Here is a 16,462-nt window from a genome sequence, read left to right as displayed (position 1 = left end):
CAAATCCGTTGTGTGATGAATGGATCAATAGAAATGGCCCTGACATAAACCTCAAGAAAACTGAAGAATGGGATGACAGGAATGCGTTTCTTCTCCGGTTTTATGGAGTTGACATTTTGGACAGATGTCAAAAACATGCTCCACTGTCTACGACTGCTTTATTGCACTGCTGGTGTGTATTGAAGAAAGTCACAAAATTGCATCCCATGATAATTACATTAAGCCTTAAATTAGTCAAAGAACCTAAGCATGAGCTGCGACTCTGTGCTAAAACAATGCACTGAATCTTTTGGGTTGAGTCTCAAGTCTTTGGGGTGCGAGTCCAAGTCTAGTCTTGAGTCTCTTGATTGTCTTTGGGGGGAGAGTCTGAGAGGTGCCTTAAATTCTTGGGGGTGAGTCTCACGTCTTTGAGGTCTAAGTTTGAGTCAAGTCTCAAGTCTTTGGGATGAGACTCTGAGTCAAGTCTGAAGTCTTTGGGGTGAGAGTTCGAATCATGTCTCAAGTCTTTGGGGTGTGAGTCAAGCATCAGGTCTTTGGGGTGCAGACTCTGAGTCTCACTTCTTTAAGGTCTGGGTTCAAGTCAAGTCTCAAGTCAGTTCAGTCTTTGAGTTAAGTCTTGAGTCTTTAGGGTGTGCATCTGAGTCGAGTCTTGAGTCTGAGTGTGGCCTCAAGTCTTTGGGTTGAGAGTTTCACATCTTTGGGGTCTGAATTTGAGTCAAGTCTTGAGTCTTTGGGTTTGAGTCACATGTCAGGTCTTTGCGGTGCAAACTCTGAGTCTCACTTCTTTAAGGTCTGGGTTCGAGTCAAGTCTCAAGTCTTTGGGATGAGACTCTGAGTCGAGTCTCAGTCTAAGTCTTGAGTCTTTAGGGTGTGTGTCTGAATCGAGTCTTGAGTCTTTGAGGGAGAGTCTCAATCTAGTCTTGAGTCTTTGGAGGAGAGTCTAAGTTAGTCCTCAGTTTTTAAAGACAAGTTTCAAATCTTTAAGGTGTGAGTTCAAGTTGAGTCATAAGTCTTTAGGTTTTGCGTCTTAGTCAAGCCTCAAGTCTTTGGGGTCGAGTATCAGGTCTTTGAGGTGTGAGTCCAAGTTCAGTTCTCAGTCTTTGAGGACAAGTCTCAAATCTTTGGGAGAGTCTTTGGAGTAAGAGTCTGAGTGGTGTCTCGAGTCTTTGGGGTTGAGTAAAAGGCCCTGAACGTTCCTCCCTGTTTCAAACACCCAGAGCGCTCAGCAAATGCCATATGCTGTGGTTAACTGCTTTTGATATCTATCAATACCCCTAAACCTAAAAATCAATCGACTCAAAGGGTCAAGCCCTTAAACCGATTTGCTCCATCATGTGGTCTGAACAACAGCTCACCACCCACCCCCCCACCCCCCCCCAAAAAAAAGAACCTATTACAGCATTAGCTTCTGTCTAGTCTTGCTTACGTTTCATGAGACCGGCCTGTCGATTCAGTCATCATTAGCCATGATAGCGCAACGTCATAACAGGCTGGTCAGCAACCAGACTCATCAGTGAGAGATTCTCATCCCAGGCCCGAGTCATCGATCCCCTACCTCCCTCTCTGCTTTCGCAAACGCTGTTTTTTTTCCCCTCTGTTTGGCACATCGATAATCGCGGAGCGATTGGCCGACGCTGGCAGTCTGGCAGTAAAGGTTAGTGATCTGGGCAGCGTGGCGAGCGAGGGAAAGGTCACCATCAGTCTGCTGACGTCTGAACACAGAGGGTCATTATGACTGGAGCAATGGTCTCTCTCTCTCTCTCACTCTCTCTCTCTCTCTCTCTCTGTGTCTCTCTCTCTCTGTGTCTCTCTCTCTCTCTCCTGGCTGAGGGAGTGTGTATGTGTGTGTGTGTGTATGTGTGTGTGTGTGTAGAGGAGTGGCTGACATTAAAGGAGTATTAATGATGAACAGGAGCATGGGTGGAGGCTGTCTGTCCATCTGTCTGTCTGTCTGTCTCTTCAATTACAGAAACTGTCATGCTGTACTCACCATGCCCGTGTATAAAGGGGGTGTTAGCCTTCCCATCACGTCTCCATATTTAAAGTAGCATATACGAAGATATCGGGGCGCTATGACCTGTGGGAGGCGCTGTTGTGGGAGGTGCATCTGCTCTATGCTAGCCGTGCTTTGGCTCTGGAGCTGCTGACTTCCAGAAGGCCTGGAGTGATGTTTGTTCCTCGCACAATAGGACCCATCCACAGATTCCTCTGTCGCTACTCTGCAAGGCTTTCAGTCCAGCTTCTGAAGGCCTAACCAATGGGAGAGTCAGCCTGGCTGTATCCGCCTAGATACAGTGGGGGACGGTGATTCTGATTGGATCATTTTTCCATTACATTCATCCACTTTTTATTGGGTTTTATTTTTTTGGTTTCAAGAACGTACATTTACAGTGGGAGTAGGAGTAGGACTACAATACTAAAGATTGCAGGACTTGAGGACCTGCAGGAGGCGCTGTTGCTTTTCCTTTCATATTTACGGACTCGCCTCTTGTCTCCTGCCTCTGGAGGGAACCAGTGAGCCACTGTTAACCAGTTAAACTAATCTTTTACCAAGGCTGAAGTTGGCTTTTCATGTTGGCTCCTTATTTTGGCCTCTAGCGGGTCGAAAAATGTCCAGCTGCGGTTTAACAAGCCTCTTTACAACCCTGTTATTTTACCTCCGAATGAAACACTCTGTTTTCCTTGTTTACGACACCATAACAACCCACAGGAGCATAGCATGGTCTAGCTTAGCTAAGCCTAGCCTAGCCACTGTGTCCTCTTGATGCAGTGTGCAGCTAGCTAGGCTAAAGAGATTGTACTGGGTTAGCTTTTAGGGCATGTTTTTTTTTTCATCGCTTGCTCTGAGAGTTCGGTACATTGGTCAAGTGTAAAAGCTGTTTTTGAGCTCGGGAGCGGCCCAGTGAGCCGATCCCTGGTCCTCCAGGAACCCTCCTGTGGTCCTCCTCGATTCGGGTCCAGTCTGGCAGCTATCCATGCCACACTGAGGGGGGGCGCGGGGGGGTGGCTTTACAGAACCAACTGTTGTCCTTCTATGGCATCGCTCAAAGAACCTTCTGGCAGTTCTTGGCCACACTGAGCACCCAAACCCATCAGTCTCATCAGTACTTTCATCCCTAAAGCTGATGTTCTACACACTCAACACCCTCCAGTCTCCTTTTCCAGCACTGTTCAGGCCTCAGGCCTCAGCATCTATCATTGTTCTTTATGTGTGTGGGAGCACGTGTTGGACCTGTTGATGGCCTCAGTGTTTGGCAAGCTGACGTAGCGTGCAGTAGTTTTCCATCAGATAGAGGCCCAGAGTGGAGTTCTCTGGCAGTCTGCTTTGATTAACGCTGATGTGAATAGCAGATTGCGCTCACTCTCCCTTTGCTGCGATATCTTGTTTTCCTCACCCCATGCTCTCTCTCTCTCCCCCTCTCTCTCTCCCTCCCTCTCCCCCTCTCTCTCTCTCTCTGCTGGGTCGGAGATTAGAGCTGTTTGCCATGGAGATGGGGACACACGAGTTAATCCTCTTGTGTCGCCGCGTCTATCCTGCAAGCGATCGTGCTGAGATGCATTGTGCCCGTGCACGCGCTCGCCAACCTCCAGGCCTGTAGGGGGGAACGGAGCCAGCGTGTTTGTCAGACCCCTAAAGTACAGCTATGGTTTTCAATGGTTTTCATTCACTTATTATAGACACAAGTGTTGTGGCAGTGATGGTAGGGGTGTCAGAAAGTATCGATATATCAAAGTATTGTGATATTATGCTCTGCAATACTGTAGCGATTCTCATGAGGACAGTATTGATTATTAATGAGTAGTTTGGATTTGAAGATTAGAGACAGACAGTGGTTCATTTAATGTTGTGTTTAAACCCTGACCGCTAGATGACCCCTAGATGGCAATGTTGTACTGTTTTTAGATCCTACTGTTTATATTTGGAGAAAACATCAACTTTCCTTTTATGCAGGCGATGGTATGTTTTATTTATATATAAATCATTTTCAAAACATTATATCACCTCGCTTACAGTATCGCGATATAACGCAATATATAGCATTGTAACCCCGTATCGTGAAACGTATAACGTATCGACAGATTCTTGGCAATCTATGGCCTGAAATATTAGGCTTTTTCAACCATCAGGTGGTTCTGTATATATACAACCCTTTAGAAAGTAGTTCAGTATAGGTAGAAATAAAAAAAAAATTAAAATCCCCAAAAAGTGGTTTTGTGTGGATTGGACCATCTAAAAAGTGGTTCTATATAGAAAGAATCCTCTAGAAAGTGGTTCTGTTTATAAAGAACACTCTAAATGTGATTCTGTATAGATATGACCCTTTAGAAAGTGGTTATGTATAGATAGAACCTTCTAGAAAGTGGTTCTGTATAGATAGAACCCTCTAAAAGTGGTTATGGATAGATAGAACCCTATTAAAAGCAGTTCTTTAAATAAAAAAAACTTTAAAAAGTGATTCTGTATAGATAGAACCCGTTAGAAAGTGGTTCTGTTTATAAAGAACCCCCTAAAAGTGATTTTGCATAGATAGAACCCTCTAAAAATGGTTCTGCATAGATAGAACCCTCAAAAAATGGTTATGTATAGATAGAACCCTGTTAAAAGTGATTCTATAGATAGGACCCTTCAGAAAGCAGTTCTGTATATATAGAACCCTTTAAAAAGTGGTTCTGTGTAGATAGAACCCTCTAGAAAGTGGTTCTGTATATAAAGAACCCTCTAAAAGTGGTTATGGATAGATAGAACCCTCTAAAAAATGGTTCTGCATAGATAGAACCCTCTAAAAAATGGTTCTGCATGGATAGAACCCTCTAAAAATGGTTATATATAGATAGAACCCTGTTAAAAGTGATTCTATAGATAGGACCCTTCAGAAAGTGGTTCTGTGTATATAGAACCCTTTAAAAAGTGGTTCTGTGTAGATAGAACCCTCTAAAAAGCACTATTTAGCATTGCTATGGTTTTCACAGCTGTGTTGCGTCTTTTCTAGTACTATGTAGAAGCCCTTCAGCTTAAAGTGAGCTTACTTTGCGTTTGGAACACAAGAACCAAATCACTAGAACGTAAGAGCCCAATCGCATTTGTATTGGTTCATTCATCATATTTTTTTATTTTCCTCCCCAATATTAGACAGCCAGCTACTGACAGCACTAGACAGAGGGTTCTGTCAGGGGTTCTTCATCTTCTCTCTCTCTCTCTCTCTCTCTCGCGCCTCCATCGCCACTGGACACACCTGAAGCAGATTGCCGGCCTGTCCAGCAGTGGCCTTTTGTGTTATGAATCCCAGTGGTCGGGAACATTTGGCTCAGGCCGGACCGTCCCGCCAGCTCAGAGGAGCAGAAAGCAGTGTTTACTCCAGCCGCTGATAGATTTGTCTCCCGGCTCAGCGCTGTTTACACAAGCATGACTTTAAGAGGCGGGATTAGCGCATGTCAGTGTCTGTTAGTGTGACTTTTACAGTCAGCTGATGAGCGCTGGAGGAGAACGGCGGCATTGTGACTCTCCACCCTGCTGCAGGGCGGCAGGACGAAGACGACGATGATAACACAGCAAGTGAAGATAAGCAGAAAGAGGTAGGGAGAGAGAGTGGAGGAGCACCCTGAACAGGACTGAACTGAGAGCAGGGGGGGCTGATGAGAGTGGAGGGGGGGGGGGCAATTCTAAGGGCCTGTGACTGACAGGGGCCCTACAACTGTATTCATTGAGCTTTGTGGCTGAATTGTAAGAACTGTGGGGCCCAGCATCGCTGACAGCGCCCCTGATTGAGAGACAGGCATGTAGGAATGAGATGCAGTGTCCCAAACCGCACACACACTCTAACACTCAGAAGTGTATAAGAACAGGTACACTTGAAAGTGCACTTGTAAGTGTAGTGAGTGAAGTGTAGAAGTGTGCAGTTTGGGACGCAGCAAGAGGGAGAGAGGTAAAGAGAGAGACAGAAAAGAGGGGAGAAAGAAGAGGGAGAGAGAGAGAGATGGGGAGGGAAGAGAGAAAATAAGCGAGAGAGACAGAGAGAGAGAGAGAGAGAGAGAGAGAGAGAGAGAGAGAGAGAGGGACGATAAAAGAGAAGAGAGAGGAAAGTGAGAGCAAGAGGAAGATGAAAGAGAGAGAGGGGGGCAAGAAGATTGAGGGGGGCAATAAAAGTGAGAGAGAGGGAGAGAGAGATAGAGAGGAAAGAATGAATATGAAAGAGAGCAAGAGGGGGCAGTAAGAGAGAGAGAGAGAGAGGAAGGAAAGACAGAGAGAGAGAGAGAGAGAGAGAGAAAGAGAGAGAGAGAGAGAGAGGAAGGAAAGACAGAGAGAGAGAGAGAGAGAGAGAGAAAGAGAGAGAGAGAGAGAGAGAGAGAGGAAGGAATGAATATGAAAGAGAGAAAGAGGGGGCAGTAAGAGAGAGATAGAGAGGAGGAGAAAGAGAGAGAGAGAGACAGAGAGGAAGGAAAGAGAGAGAGAGAGAGAGAGAGAGAGAGAGAGAGAGAGAGGAAGGAAAGAGTGAGAAAGAGAGAGAGAGAGAGAGAGAGAGGGAGAGAGAGAGTGAGTGAGAAAGAGAGAGAGAGAGAGAAAGAGAGAGAGAGACAGAGAGGAAGGAAAGAGTGAGAAAGAGAGAGAGAGAGAGAAAGAGAGAGAGGAAGGAAAGAGTGAGAAAGAGAGAGAGAGAGAGAGAGAGGGGAAGGAAAGAGTGAGAAAGAGAGAGAGAGAGGCCTGCCAATAAAGCAACCTGTATTAAAGTGAACTGCGAGAGAGAGAGAGAGAGAGAGAGAGAGAGAGAGCGAGAGAGCTGTAGGATTGCTGTAGGAGGTTTTTGGTGTGTCTGCAGGGCGTCTGATATGACAGCAGCTGAAAAACATCATGTGACTCACCCTTCTGCACTTAGACTACTCAACTCGCATTCCTGCGCCTTAAAGACACACACACACGCACGCACACACACACACACACGCACACGGACCTCTTTAATTTTTCAAATTCACTGCGCATTTCTTTGGCAATAAACTCCACTCCCTTCTGTGCGGTGCTGTTTCGCTGCTTTGCAGAGTGTATGCATTAATGTGTGTGTGTGTGTGTGTGTGTGTGTGCATCCCACACCTCATGTACACTGTGTGTTTCATTTAATGCTAGTGTTTGAGTGGAGATTTAGGGGCAGTGATGTCAGTGTATGAAATATTTGAGCGTGTCACTGGACACCACACACACACATATTGCCCCCACGGCGCTCGAGCGTGTGTGTGTGTGGCTGGTTCAGCTGAGGTGAATGTTACATGATCCTCCACTGTAACACACACTCTTTTTCTCTTTTATGATCAGCGCAGAGCAGAAGGTTAAGCATATCACCTGTGTGCACGGCCTGGCCTGCGAACACACCCACACTCCAGCGGCCCACCCAGACTGCGCTGACCCAGTACTCGGCACTGATTGTGTGTCTCTCAGACCCATTTCTGTGAATCCCCCTCGGAGCAGGAACATCAGTGAAGGATGTATTTACTGGCTATGTAGGTCTAGAGTGGTCTGCATTGGTATAAATAGCCCTAAATGAGCCCCTCGCTACGCTGTACATCAGGGGGGCAGAGTCACACCACTGCTTCCCATCAGTAGTGATCAGTAAGGTTCGCCTAATTCACAGCGTCAGTCGGATTAGCTGCAGTGAGGGGCTGTTAGCGTGAGTCTAACAGACAAGTCTTGAGTCTCTGGAGTGAGAATCTGAGTCAAGTCTTGAGTCTTTGAGGTGAGAATCTGAGTCAAGTCTTGTGTCTTTGAGGTGAGAATCTGAGTCAAGTCTTGTGTCTTTGAGGTGAGAATCTGAGTCAAGTCTTGTGTCTTTGGGGTGAGAATCTGAGTCAAGTCTTGAGTCTTTGAGGTGAGAATCTGAGTCAAGTCTTGTGTCTTTGGGGTGAGAATCTGAGTCAAGTCTTGAGTCTTTGAGGTGAGAATCTGAGTCAAGTCTTGAGTCTTTGAGGTGAGAATCTGAGTCAAGTCTTGAGTCTTTGAGGTGAGAATCTGAGTCACGTATTGAGTCTTTGAGGTGAGAATCTGAGTCACGTATTGAGTCTTTGAGGTGAGAATCTGAGTCAAGTCTTGAGTCTTTGAGGTGAGAATCTGAGTCAAGTCTTGTGTCTTTGAGGTGAGAATCTGAGTCAAGTCTTGAGTCTTTGAGGTGAGAATCTGAGTCAAGTATTGAGTCTTTGAGGTGAGAATCTGAGTCAAGTCTTGAGTCTTTGAGGTGAGAATCTGAGTCAAGTCTTGTGTCTTTGGGGTGAGAATCTGAGTCAAGTCTTGAGTCTTTGAGGTGAGAATCTGAGTCAAGTCTTGAGTCTTTGAGGTGAGAATCTGAGTCAAGTCTTGAGTCTTTGAGGTGAGAATCTGAGTCAAGTCTTGAGTCTTTGAGGTGAGAATCTGAGTCAAGTCTTGTGTCTTTGAGGTGAGAATCTGAGTCAAGTCTTGGGTCTTTGAGGTCAGAATCTGAGTCAAGTCTTGGGTCTTTGGGGTGAGAATCTGAGTCAAGTCTTGTGTCTTTGGGGTGAGAATCTGAGTCAAGTCTTGGGTCTTTGAGGTCAGAATCTGAGTCAAGTCTTGGGTCTTTGGGGTGAGAATCTGAGTCAAGTCTTGGGTCTTTGGGGTGAGAATCTGAGTCTAAGTCTTGGGTCTTCGGGGTGAGAATCTGAATCAAGTCTTAAAACTTTCAGGTGAGAATTTGAATCAAGTCTTTGAAGTGAGAATCTGAGTCAAGTCTTGAATCTTGGGCTTGCGAATCTGAGTCAGGTCTTGAGCTTTTATGGTGCAAATTTGTCTTGACATGTGATTCAGTCCAAATCCTGTGCCTCTGGAGTATAAAAGTCCATGTTGAGTCTTGAGTCCCTGAAGTTCAAGTCTGAGTCGAGTCTCAAATGAATGCGAGTCCAAATTGAGTCTTGAGTCTCTGAGGTTATAGTCCAAGTCTTGAGTGTATCAGCTGCGAATCTGAGAGGCAAATCTGAGTCTCTGCAAAGTCTTGAGTCTCAGGAGTGCAAATCTGACTCAAATCTAATGTCCTTGGGCTGCGAATCCGAGTTGAATTATTAGTCTCTAAGGGTGCGAATCCAAGTAGAGTCTCAAATCTCTGAGGTCTGAGTCCCAGTTGAGTCTCGAGTCTCTGGGTTTCCATTGGTTGCTGCTGCAAGCGTGCCATGAATATCCAAAACATTCTCTCTCACTTCTTCTTTCTTTCTGTATGTCTACCTCTCTCGCTCTCTGGCCCCTCTCCCACCTTCAGGACAGTATAGGAGCAGGCTAGAAGTTCAAATTGGGGTCCGCAGGCCATGGAAATACTGAACTGCTGACCTGTTTTAAAACACAGAGCTGTCACATATGCTCCCTCTCTCTCTCTCTCTCTCTCTCTCTCTCTCTCTCTCTTTCTCTCTCTCGCTCTGTCTACAGAAATACAGCAGAGATGTCTGCTGTAATCAGGCCAAGGTGATTTATAACACCAGAGTGCTCTATATAGACCTACACACACACATATACCCCCCCCCCCCCGACACACACACACACACACACACACACACACACACACACACACACACCTTTTTATAACTCCCATCAGCATATGATCTTCTCCACACACCATATTCTCTGGTCCAGTCCAGTGTTTTTGCAGTGCAGATTCTGATACTGTAGATACCATCTCATTCCCCTCAAAACCCCCTGAATATAAATTGACAAAAGTATTGGGACGCCTGCTCATTTATTGTTTCTTCCAAAATCAAGGGTGTTAAAAAAGAGCTTCTCCTGCGGCCCAGGGAAGAAGGCTTTCTAGTAGATTTTGGAGGAGCATTGCTGTGAGGATTTGATTGCACTCAGCCACAAGAGCGTTGTTTGTGAGGCCAGGATGTTGGATGATGATCACCACCCCACCTCATCCAACTAAACCAACTCCCCAACTCATCCCAAAAGTATTGGATGGAGCACCATCCATCATTCCTGAGAACGCAGTTTTCCACCGCTCCACAGCTCAATGCTGGGGGCTTCATACCCCTCTCTACTAGCCTGGCATTAGGCAGAGTGGTGCCTATCCTATTGCCAGTACGTCCGAATGCATTCACGAGAGGGGGGTGTCCATAAACATGTAACGTATATATACACCCTCTGTTATGGTGGCAGATAACACGTATAGAGTGAGCTTCCATATCAGATCAGTCCATATCACTGTAGCGCGAGGGACACAAAAGGCAGCAGTCTAACAGCCGCAGATAAATCCCCTCCGATCTTTTCGCTAATAGCGTAGCAGCACTGCAGGGAGGAGAAGGATACACACAGTGTGCACTCTGGCCTACAAACTACAGTATCAATTTCCCCCTCACATAAACACAGATTTTATATGGTAGAGGCCTCCATCAGGCAGCCTGATAGACTCTAGCCTCTTCTAACAGTCGAGCTGCAGAGATCCAGACAAACACACGCATCTCCATTTTTATCGTTTTTGACTTTTTGACAGAACGTGAATCTGGCCGGGCATCTTTACGTTGTGGCAAAACTTCCGTAATGAACGGACCAATAGAAATGCTCCAAAATGACTTGGAACGCAGTCGTTTTACATCGACTTCCATTGAAAGTCAAGAAGGTTTTTCCCTTCTCCTGTAAAGTTGCTGTTTTGGAGACACAGGGTTTTTGTGTGACATGTCCAGAGGTTTGCGGACGCCCCTCCTAATGAATGCCTTATGCTATTTTGAGTTGCAGCCATTGCTGACACAGATGTGCAAATGCACACACACACACACACACACATACACACACACAGATTGCCTAGTCCCTGTAGAGAAGTACTGCCAATAGATTCAGAGCCTACTGCCACCATGCTGCCTAATAATGCCAGGCGTGGGTTGAAGGGGTATAAAGCCCCCCAGCATTGATGAGCTGTGGAGCAGTGGAAGAACTGTGTTCTCTGGAATGATGGATTCATCCCCAACTCATTCCAAAAGTACTGGATGGAGCTCCACCACCATCATTCCAGAGAACACAGTAGTTCCACTGCTCTCAATGCTGGGGGGCTGCATACCCCTCTACTGCCAGTAGGGTCATGATGTTGAGTCCTATTCTATTGGCAGTCCTTCTCTACTGGGACTAGACAAGCTGTGGGGTAGCCATGTTCTTCTCTGGTTTTCGCTGGTTTTTGGAACATTTTCTCAAGAAAATAGACAAACACACATACACACACCATCTCACACACACACCATCTCACACACACCATCTAGGATTTGTTTGCCTTGCTGCTCTGTGCTCAGTACTACGTAGCCTCTCTCTTCCCCTCTCTCACTCACACTCTCTCTGGGCGCTAGTTGAGGTGACCACCTGCTGGTGGATATCAGACTATCATAAAATAATAAACTCCATCTATATGCGATAGCTCTGTGTGTGTGTGTGTGTGATTTACGAGTAGCGAAGGTTATCACCTCTGTGTAGCTGTTTTAGAACATCAAGCAGACAGCTAGCTTGAACACATGATTAACATGCTAATCTGCCTGCAAACACACATGTGTGTGTTCTGTGTCATGTGACAGATAACGAATGGTTTTCCGAGTATCCGAGCAGAAATGTGATCCGGCTGCTTCTCAGACACCAGTCGCCGGCTGTGTTTTGCATTAGACATGGTGCTTTTCCACCGGTTCCCAATAAGCCCAGCAGTGACCGAGCGCTAATGTAATCACAGAGAGACGAATAATCATCCAGAGTCGACTCATTACATGCTCTTGTTACTCTAACAGAGCTGGGAGGAGTCGAAAGAAACCATGACATCATGTACTGGCTCAACTCTTGCGGATCTGCATTGACAAAAGTATTGGGACACATGAAATCCAGGGTATTATAACAGAGTTTGCTGGTGTAACTGACTCTACTGTCCAGGGAAGAAGGCGTTCTACTAGATTTTGGAAGAGCTGTGTGGATTTGAACGGATTCAGTGACAAGAGAGTCCGTGAGGTCAGGATGTTGGGTGATGACCACCCCACCACCTCATCTTAAACCAACTCCCCAACTCCAAACCCCAAAAGTATTGGAGCTATGGAGCACCAGCCATCATTGCAGAGAGCACATGTAGTTCCACTGCTCCTCAGCTCAATCCTGGGGGGCTTTAGCCTCCTCTAGCCCACGCCTGGCCTGGCAGTAGGCATTGTGGTAGTAGGTACATGTTTATTTGATCCAGAGGTGCTAATTCTGTACATGGACTAGATCAGAGACCGGCAATGGGTGCAACTTGAAGTAGCTGAATGCATTCATTAGCAGGGGTGTCCACAAACATTTGGACATATAGTGTACTTTGATTGAATATGGGCATATTAAAGCAAGGCTAAAAAGGCTAAAAGCTAACACAGAGAAGGGTTGACCGGTGGAAGCCCCGCTGTGGATAGCTGCTCAAGGAAGCCAGGACGGGTCCTGGACGGGTGATAGGCTAAAAGCTAACTCAGCCGACCAGCTACACTCGCAGCTACCATCTCTTAGTGGTCAGTGGCCTTGTGGCCTTGAGGTTTGGCTAAAGTTGAATAATCACAAACAATGTCACCTCATGGCATTTCCACATATAGACTCACTAGCCACTTTAATAGAAACACCTACCGTTTTCTTTCAATCACTGTTTCACTATATAGGTCTATAATTACAGGCTGTAGCCCGCCTGCCATCTTGCTTATTGCGTGTCAGTCACCCTTGACATCAGGCATCAGGTGTGGTCCTGGAGGGCCATTGTCCAGAACAATTGTGCCGAATTTCTCACTCAAACAGACGTGTCTGATTCAGCTGATCGGGGAATTACCAGGTTTAGTAGATGTGTCTGACAGGGAAATCACCAGACAGTCCTAGAAACAGCCCTCCAGGACTGGGATCAGTGACCCCTGCTCTACCTCATACATCACTGACTATTAGGCTGCGCTGGACCATCTACCCCTTAGCAGGGATACCGCCATGGTCGTGTTTTTTTATACACAGCATGGTCAGTGATAGGTTGAACGTGCCCCCCCTTAATACACTCAATACACAGTCTGGAGCAGCTTTCAATCTACAACCGGAAACAACCGGTCAAGATGGAGCTACAAGGGAGATGTTTCCAAAAAAGTGGCCAGTTTCATAATAGGTAGCCCTGGTTAGACTACAGATGGTGCTCACAGCCTATCATCATGATGTATCTAGAACTTCCAGAGGGCCCTTAGTGACACTTATTTTACTCACAGACTTGGTCCCGCCCACAGTACATCAGTACGTGATTGGTTAATTCCTCTGTCAGTTTCTAATTATGTTGGTGGTTCATCTGACATGCCTTCGGTTCTGCTCGTGAAGACCTATCCAATGGGAGAACTTGCTTAGATAGGTCTACCTAGATACCACAGGCAACAAATCCTGATTGGGCAATTTTCTGTTTGGCAAAATCTTTATAAGATCCCTCTCACACTCTTACAAACTTGGTTCTTTGTGGAACCACAAGTGGTTCTTCTATGGCATTGCTCAAAGAAGCATTAGTAGCACCTTTGCTTTTAAGAGTCTCATCCTTCTCCCATGGCTCCCAAGGTCTAGTCCTGGACTACACTACTACACTCAATTGAAAAGAAAATAAAGGCCTAGTCTGGGTCCCAGTTAATCCCAGTCTGGAAAACCAACCCACAGACATGTACTTTTGACATTTTTTAACTCACCAAAAAAAAAGGAAAGAAAAAGAAGACCCTGAAGGTTCCAGATTGATTTCTTAGGCCCTTCTGGGGCCTGAGACATATCTCCACAACACAGGACGATTGTTCCCGGTTACGCCAGAGGATTATCTCTTTTTACTGAAGGGCGGGATCTGTAATACAGTTGTCATGTTGAGCATTCCGATCTCATTCATATTTCAAGCATTACACCCTGCACCTTCCTCCAGTGGTGATGTTACTGTTCGGGTGGCTGCTTTAAAAGGGGCCGGGCCAGGGTCTGGAAATTCACTCTCCAAATGTATTCAGTTACATAGAACTGATTAGCTCGGAACCGTAATCCGGGCCATACTAAAAGGGATTACACCATCTCGGTACCATATTCCGGTTCGATTACACTCCATTATATTTTAATTACTTTCCATTTAAGGCCGAATATTGATGTTGTGTTTCGCTGTGTTTCCATCTGCTGAGAGCCTTCCTACCGGAGGCCGCACTCGCTGTCTCACATTTCGCTGCTCCCTTCGATTTATTTTTTCGCTGCTCCCTTCCGATTTACACTTTCTCTCTTTCTCTCTCCCTCCCTTCCTCGCCTGGTGTGGCTTTTTCCCGCTTCGGACAAAAATTTGCATGTAATCCCGAGTAATCACCTTATGTTTTCAAAAGTATCAGTAATCTGATTACTGTCTTCTTTTTAACTGTAACTGTAATGGATTACATTCGCCTCCCTCTCTCTCTCTCTCTCTCTCTCTCTCTCTCTCTCTCTCTCTTTTCCCCCCCTCATGTTTAACACTTAATCCTGTTACATGTTACATTGTGATGTTCCTCCAAACTGCAAAGCTGTGTTAGCTTTCTGGGGAGAAGTATTCTGTTGAATGTGTCTGGAGGCTTTTTTAAATTTGAACACACAGGATTGGAAATTGGCTTAGGGTGGCTTGGGGGCTCAGGGGCTGGGGCCCAGAACGAGAGCAAGACTGTGGAGCCGTGGAGCTCTCGGTACCGTCTTTAGGACCGTATCTTCAGAGAAGGCCTAATAATTAGTTAAAGTATGACTGTGATCACATTGTTTGGGTAGGGCTGGATATTAAAGGCAAATCGTCCAATCAGGAGCTGTATATGTGGCAGATGCAGACTTTCTGGGAGTATTAGACCCCGTTTACACCAGGTCACTTTATGCATATTGAGTATAAGGGTTACATCTGGATTAGACCAAGCCACGTAAAACGCACCCAATACGCATTCAAACCAGATCCAAATCCGATCTCTTAAACTACTTCAGGAGGTGGTCTGATCTGAAACGCAGTTGAGCCACGTTATAGCCATGTAAACACATCCGTCTCTCCAAGATGCACCCAAGTACAACCAAAACACCAGTAATAAGTGTCGCGCTACGAGCAAATTTGCATACGCCGTCCCACACAGCAATCAGATTTCAGTCTGACTACCCAGTCTAAATGCATGTGGCTAAAATCTGAAGAGGATATAATCCAGACACTAGTCACATGACGTGACCAGGTGTAAACAGGGTCCTCCATACATACACTGGTCAACCAGCTTGGTCATGCTGGTGTTGCTGGTCATGCCAGTCAACCAGCTTGGTCATTCTGGTCTTGCTGATCATGCTAGTCGACCAGCTTGGTCATTCTGGTCTTGCTGATCATGCTAGTCGACCAGCTTGGTCATTCTGGTCTTGCTGATCATGCCAGTCGACCAGCTTGGTCATTCTGGTCTTGCTGATCATGCCAGTCAACCAGCTTGGTCCTTCTGGTCTTGCTGATCATGCCAGTCGACCAGCTTGGTCATTCTGGTCTTGCTGATCATGCTAGTCGACCAGCTTGGTCATTCTGGTCTTGCTGATCATGCCAGTCGACCAGCTTGGTCATTCTGGTCTTGCTGATCATGCTAGTCGACCAGCTTGGTCATTCTGGTCTTGCTGATCATGCTGGTCAACCAGCTTGGTCATGCTAGTCAACCAGCTTGGTCATGCCAGTCCACCAACTTGGTCATGCTGGTCTTGCTGGTCATGCTGGTCAATCAGCTTGGTCATGCTGGTCAATCAGCTTGGTCATGCTAGTCAACCAGCTTGGTCATGCCAGTCCACCAGCTTGGTCATGCTGGTCTTGCTGGTCATGCTGGTCAACCAGCTTGATCATGCCAGTCGACCAGCTTGGTCATGCTGGTCTTGCTGGTCATGCTGGTCAACCAGCTTGGTCATTCTGGTCTTGCTGGTCATGCAAGTCAATCAGCTTGGTCATGCCAGTCGACCAGCTTGGTCATGCTGGTCATGCTGGTCATGCTAGTCGACTAGCTTGGTCATTCTGGTCTTGCTGGTCATGCTGGCCGACCAGCATGGTCAGGCTGGTCATGTTGGTCAACCAGCATAGTCCAGCTTGATCATAGTGGTAGTCTAGCCTGGGCAGGTTGATCATGCTTGTAGAAGTGCTAAGCTGGTCAACCAGAGAGTTTTACTGGTTTAGCGTTTATTTTGTTTTGGAAGCTTCGACTTTGCTTAATGATCATCAAGTCCTAAATCTTTAAGGTCATCGAGTCGACAGCCCCTTTAGCTATTGTCTGTGACCTTCACTTCGCTGACTTGTTAGCCACATTAGCCTCATCGCACCAGTGTGAAACCAAAGGAGCAAACAGAGCACGTGTCTTTGCTAATCGACTGCGTTTGGGGTAACGGGGAACACGGTGTACATTTGTTCTTTGGCTGACCCGTCCCTTTAAGGCAGCGAGGAGGGCAGCGTTAATACAGGTACAGGCGCAGTCGGCCCCCTCGGGCGGCAGGGGGACAGCCCTGTAAAGGGAAAAGAATTTA

General features: G+C 46.4%; 1 protein-coding gene across 9 annotated transcripts in view; it reads left to right on the top strand.

The window, feature by feature from the left end:
* The window catches only part of LOC140545530 (muscleblind-like protein 1), a 129,049-nt gene that overhangs the window by 84,373 nt on the left and 28,214 nt on the right, over window positions 1–16,462 (top strand). Inside the window, exon 1 of one of the 9 annotated variants that reach the window (XM_072668324.1) lies at window positions 5,483–5,574. The exons of the other annotated variants lie outside the window; for them this stretch is intronic. The gene's annotated coding sequence lies outside the window, so the exon portion shown is untranslated. Of the gene's footprint in view, window positions 1–5,482; window positions 5,575–16,462 lie in introns of those variants that run through there. 9 annotated transcript variants of the gene reach the window in all.

The sequence above is a fragment of the Salminus brasiliensis genome, chromosome 23 (assembly GCF_030463535.1).
Source record: "Salminus brasiliensis chromosome 23, fSalBra1.hap2, whole genome shotgun sequence".
NCBI lineage: Eukaryota > Metazoa > Chordata > Actinopteri > Characiformes > Bryconidae > Salminus > Salminus brasiliensis.
This window is presented reverse-complemented; position numbering and strand designations above follow the sequence as displayed.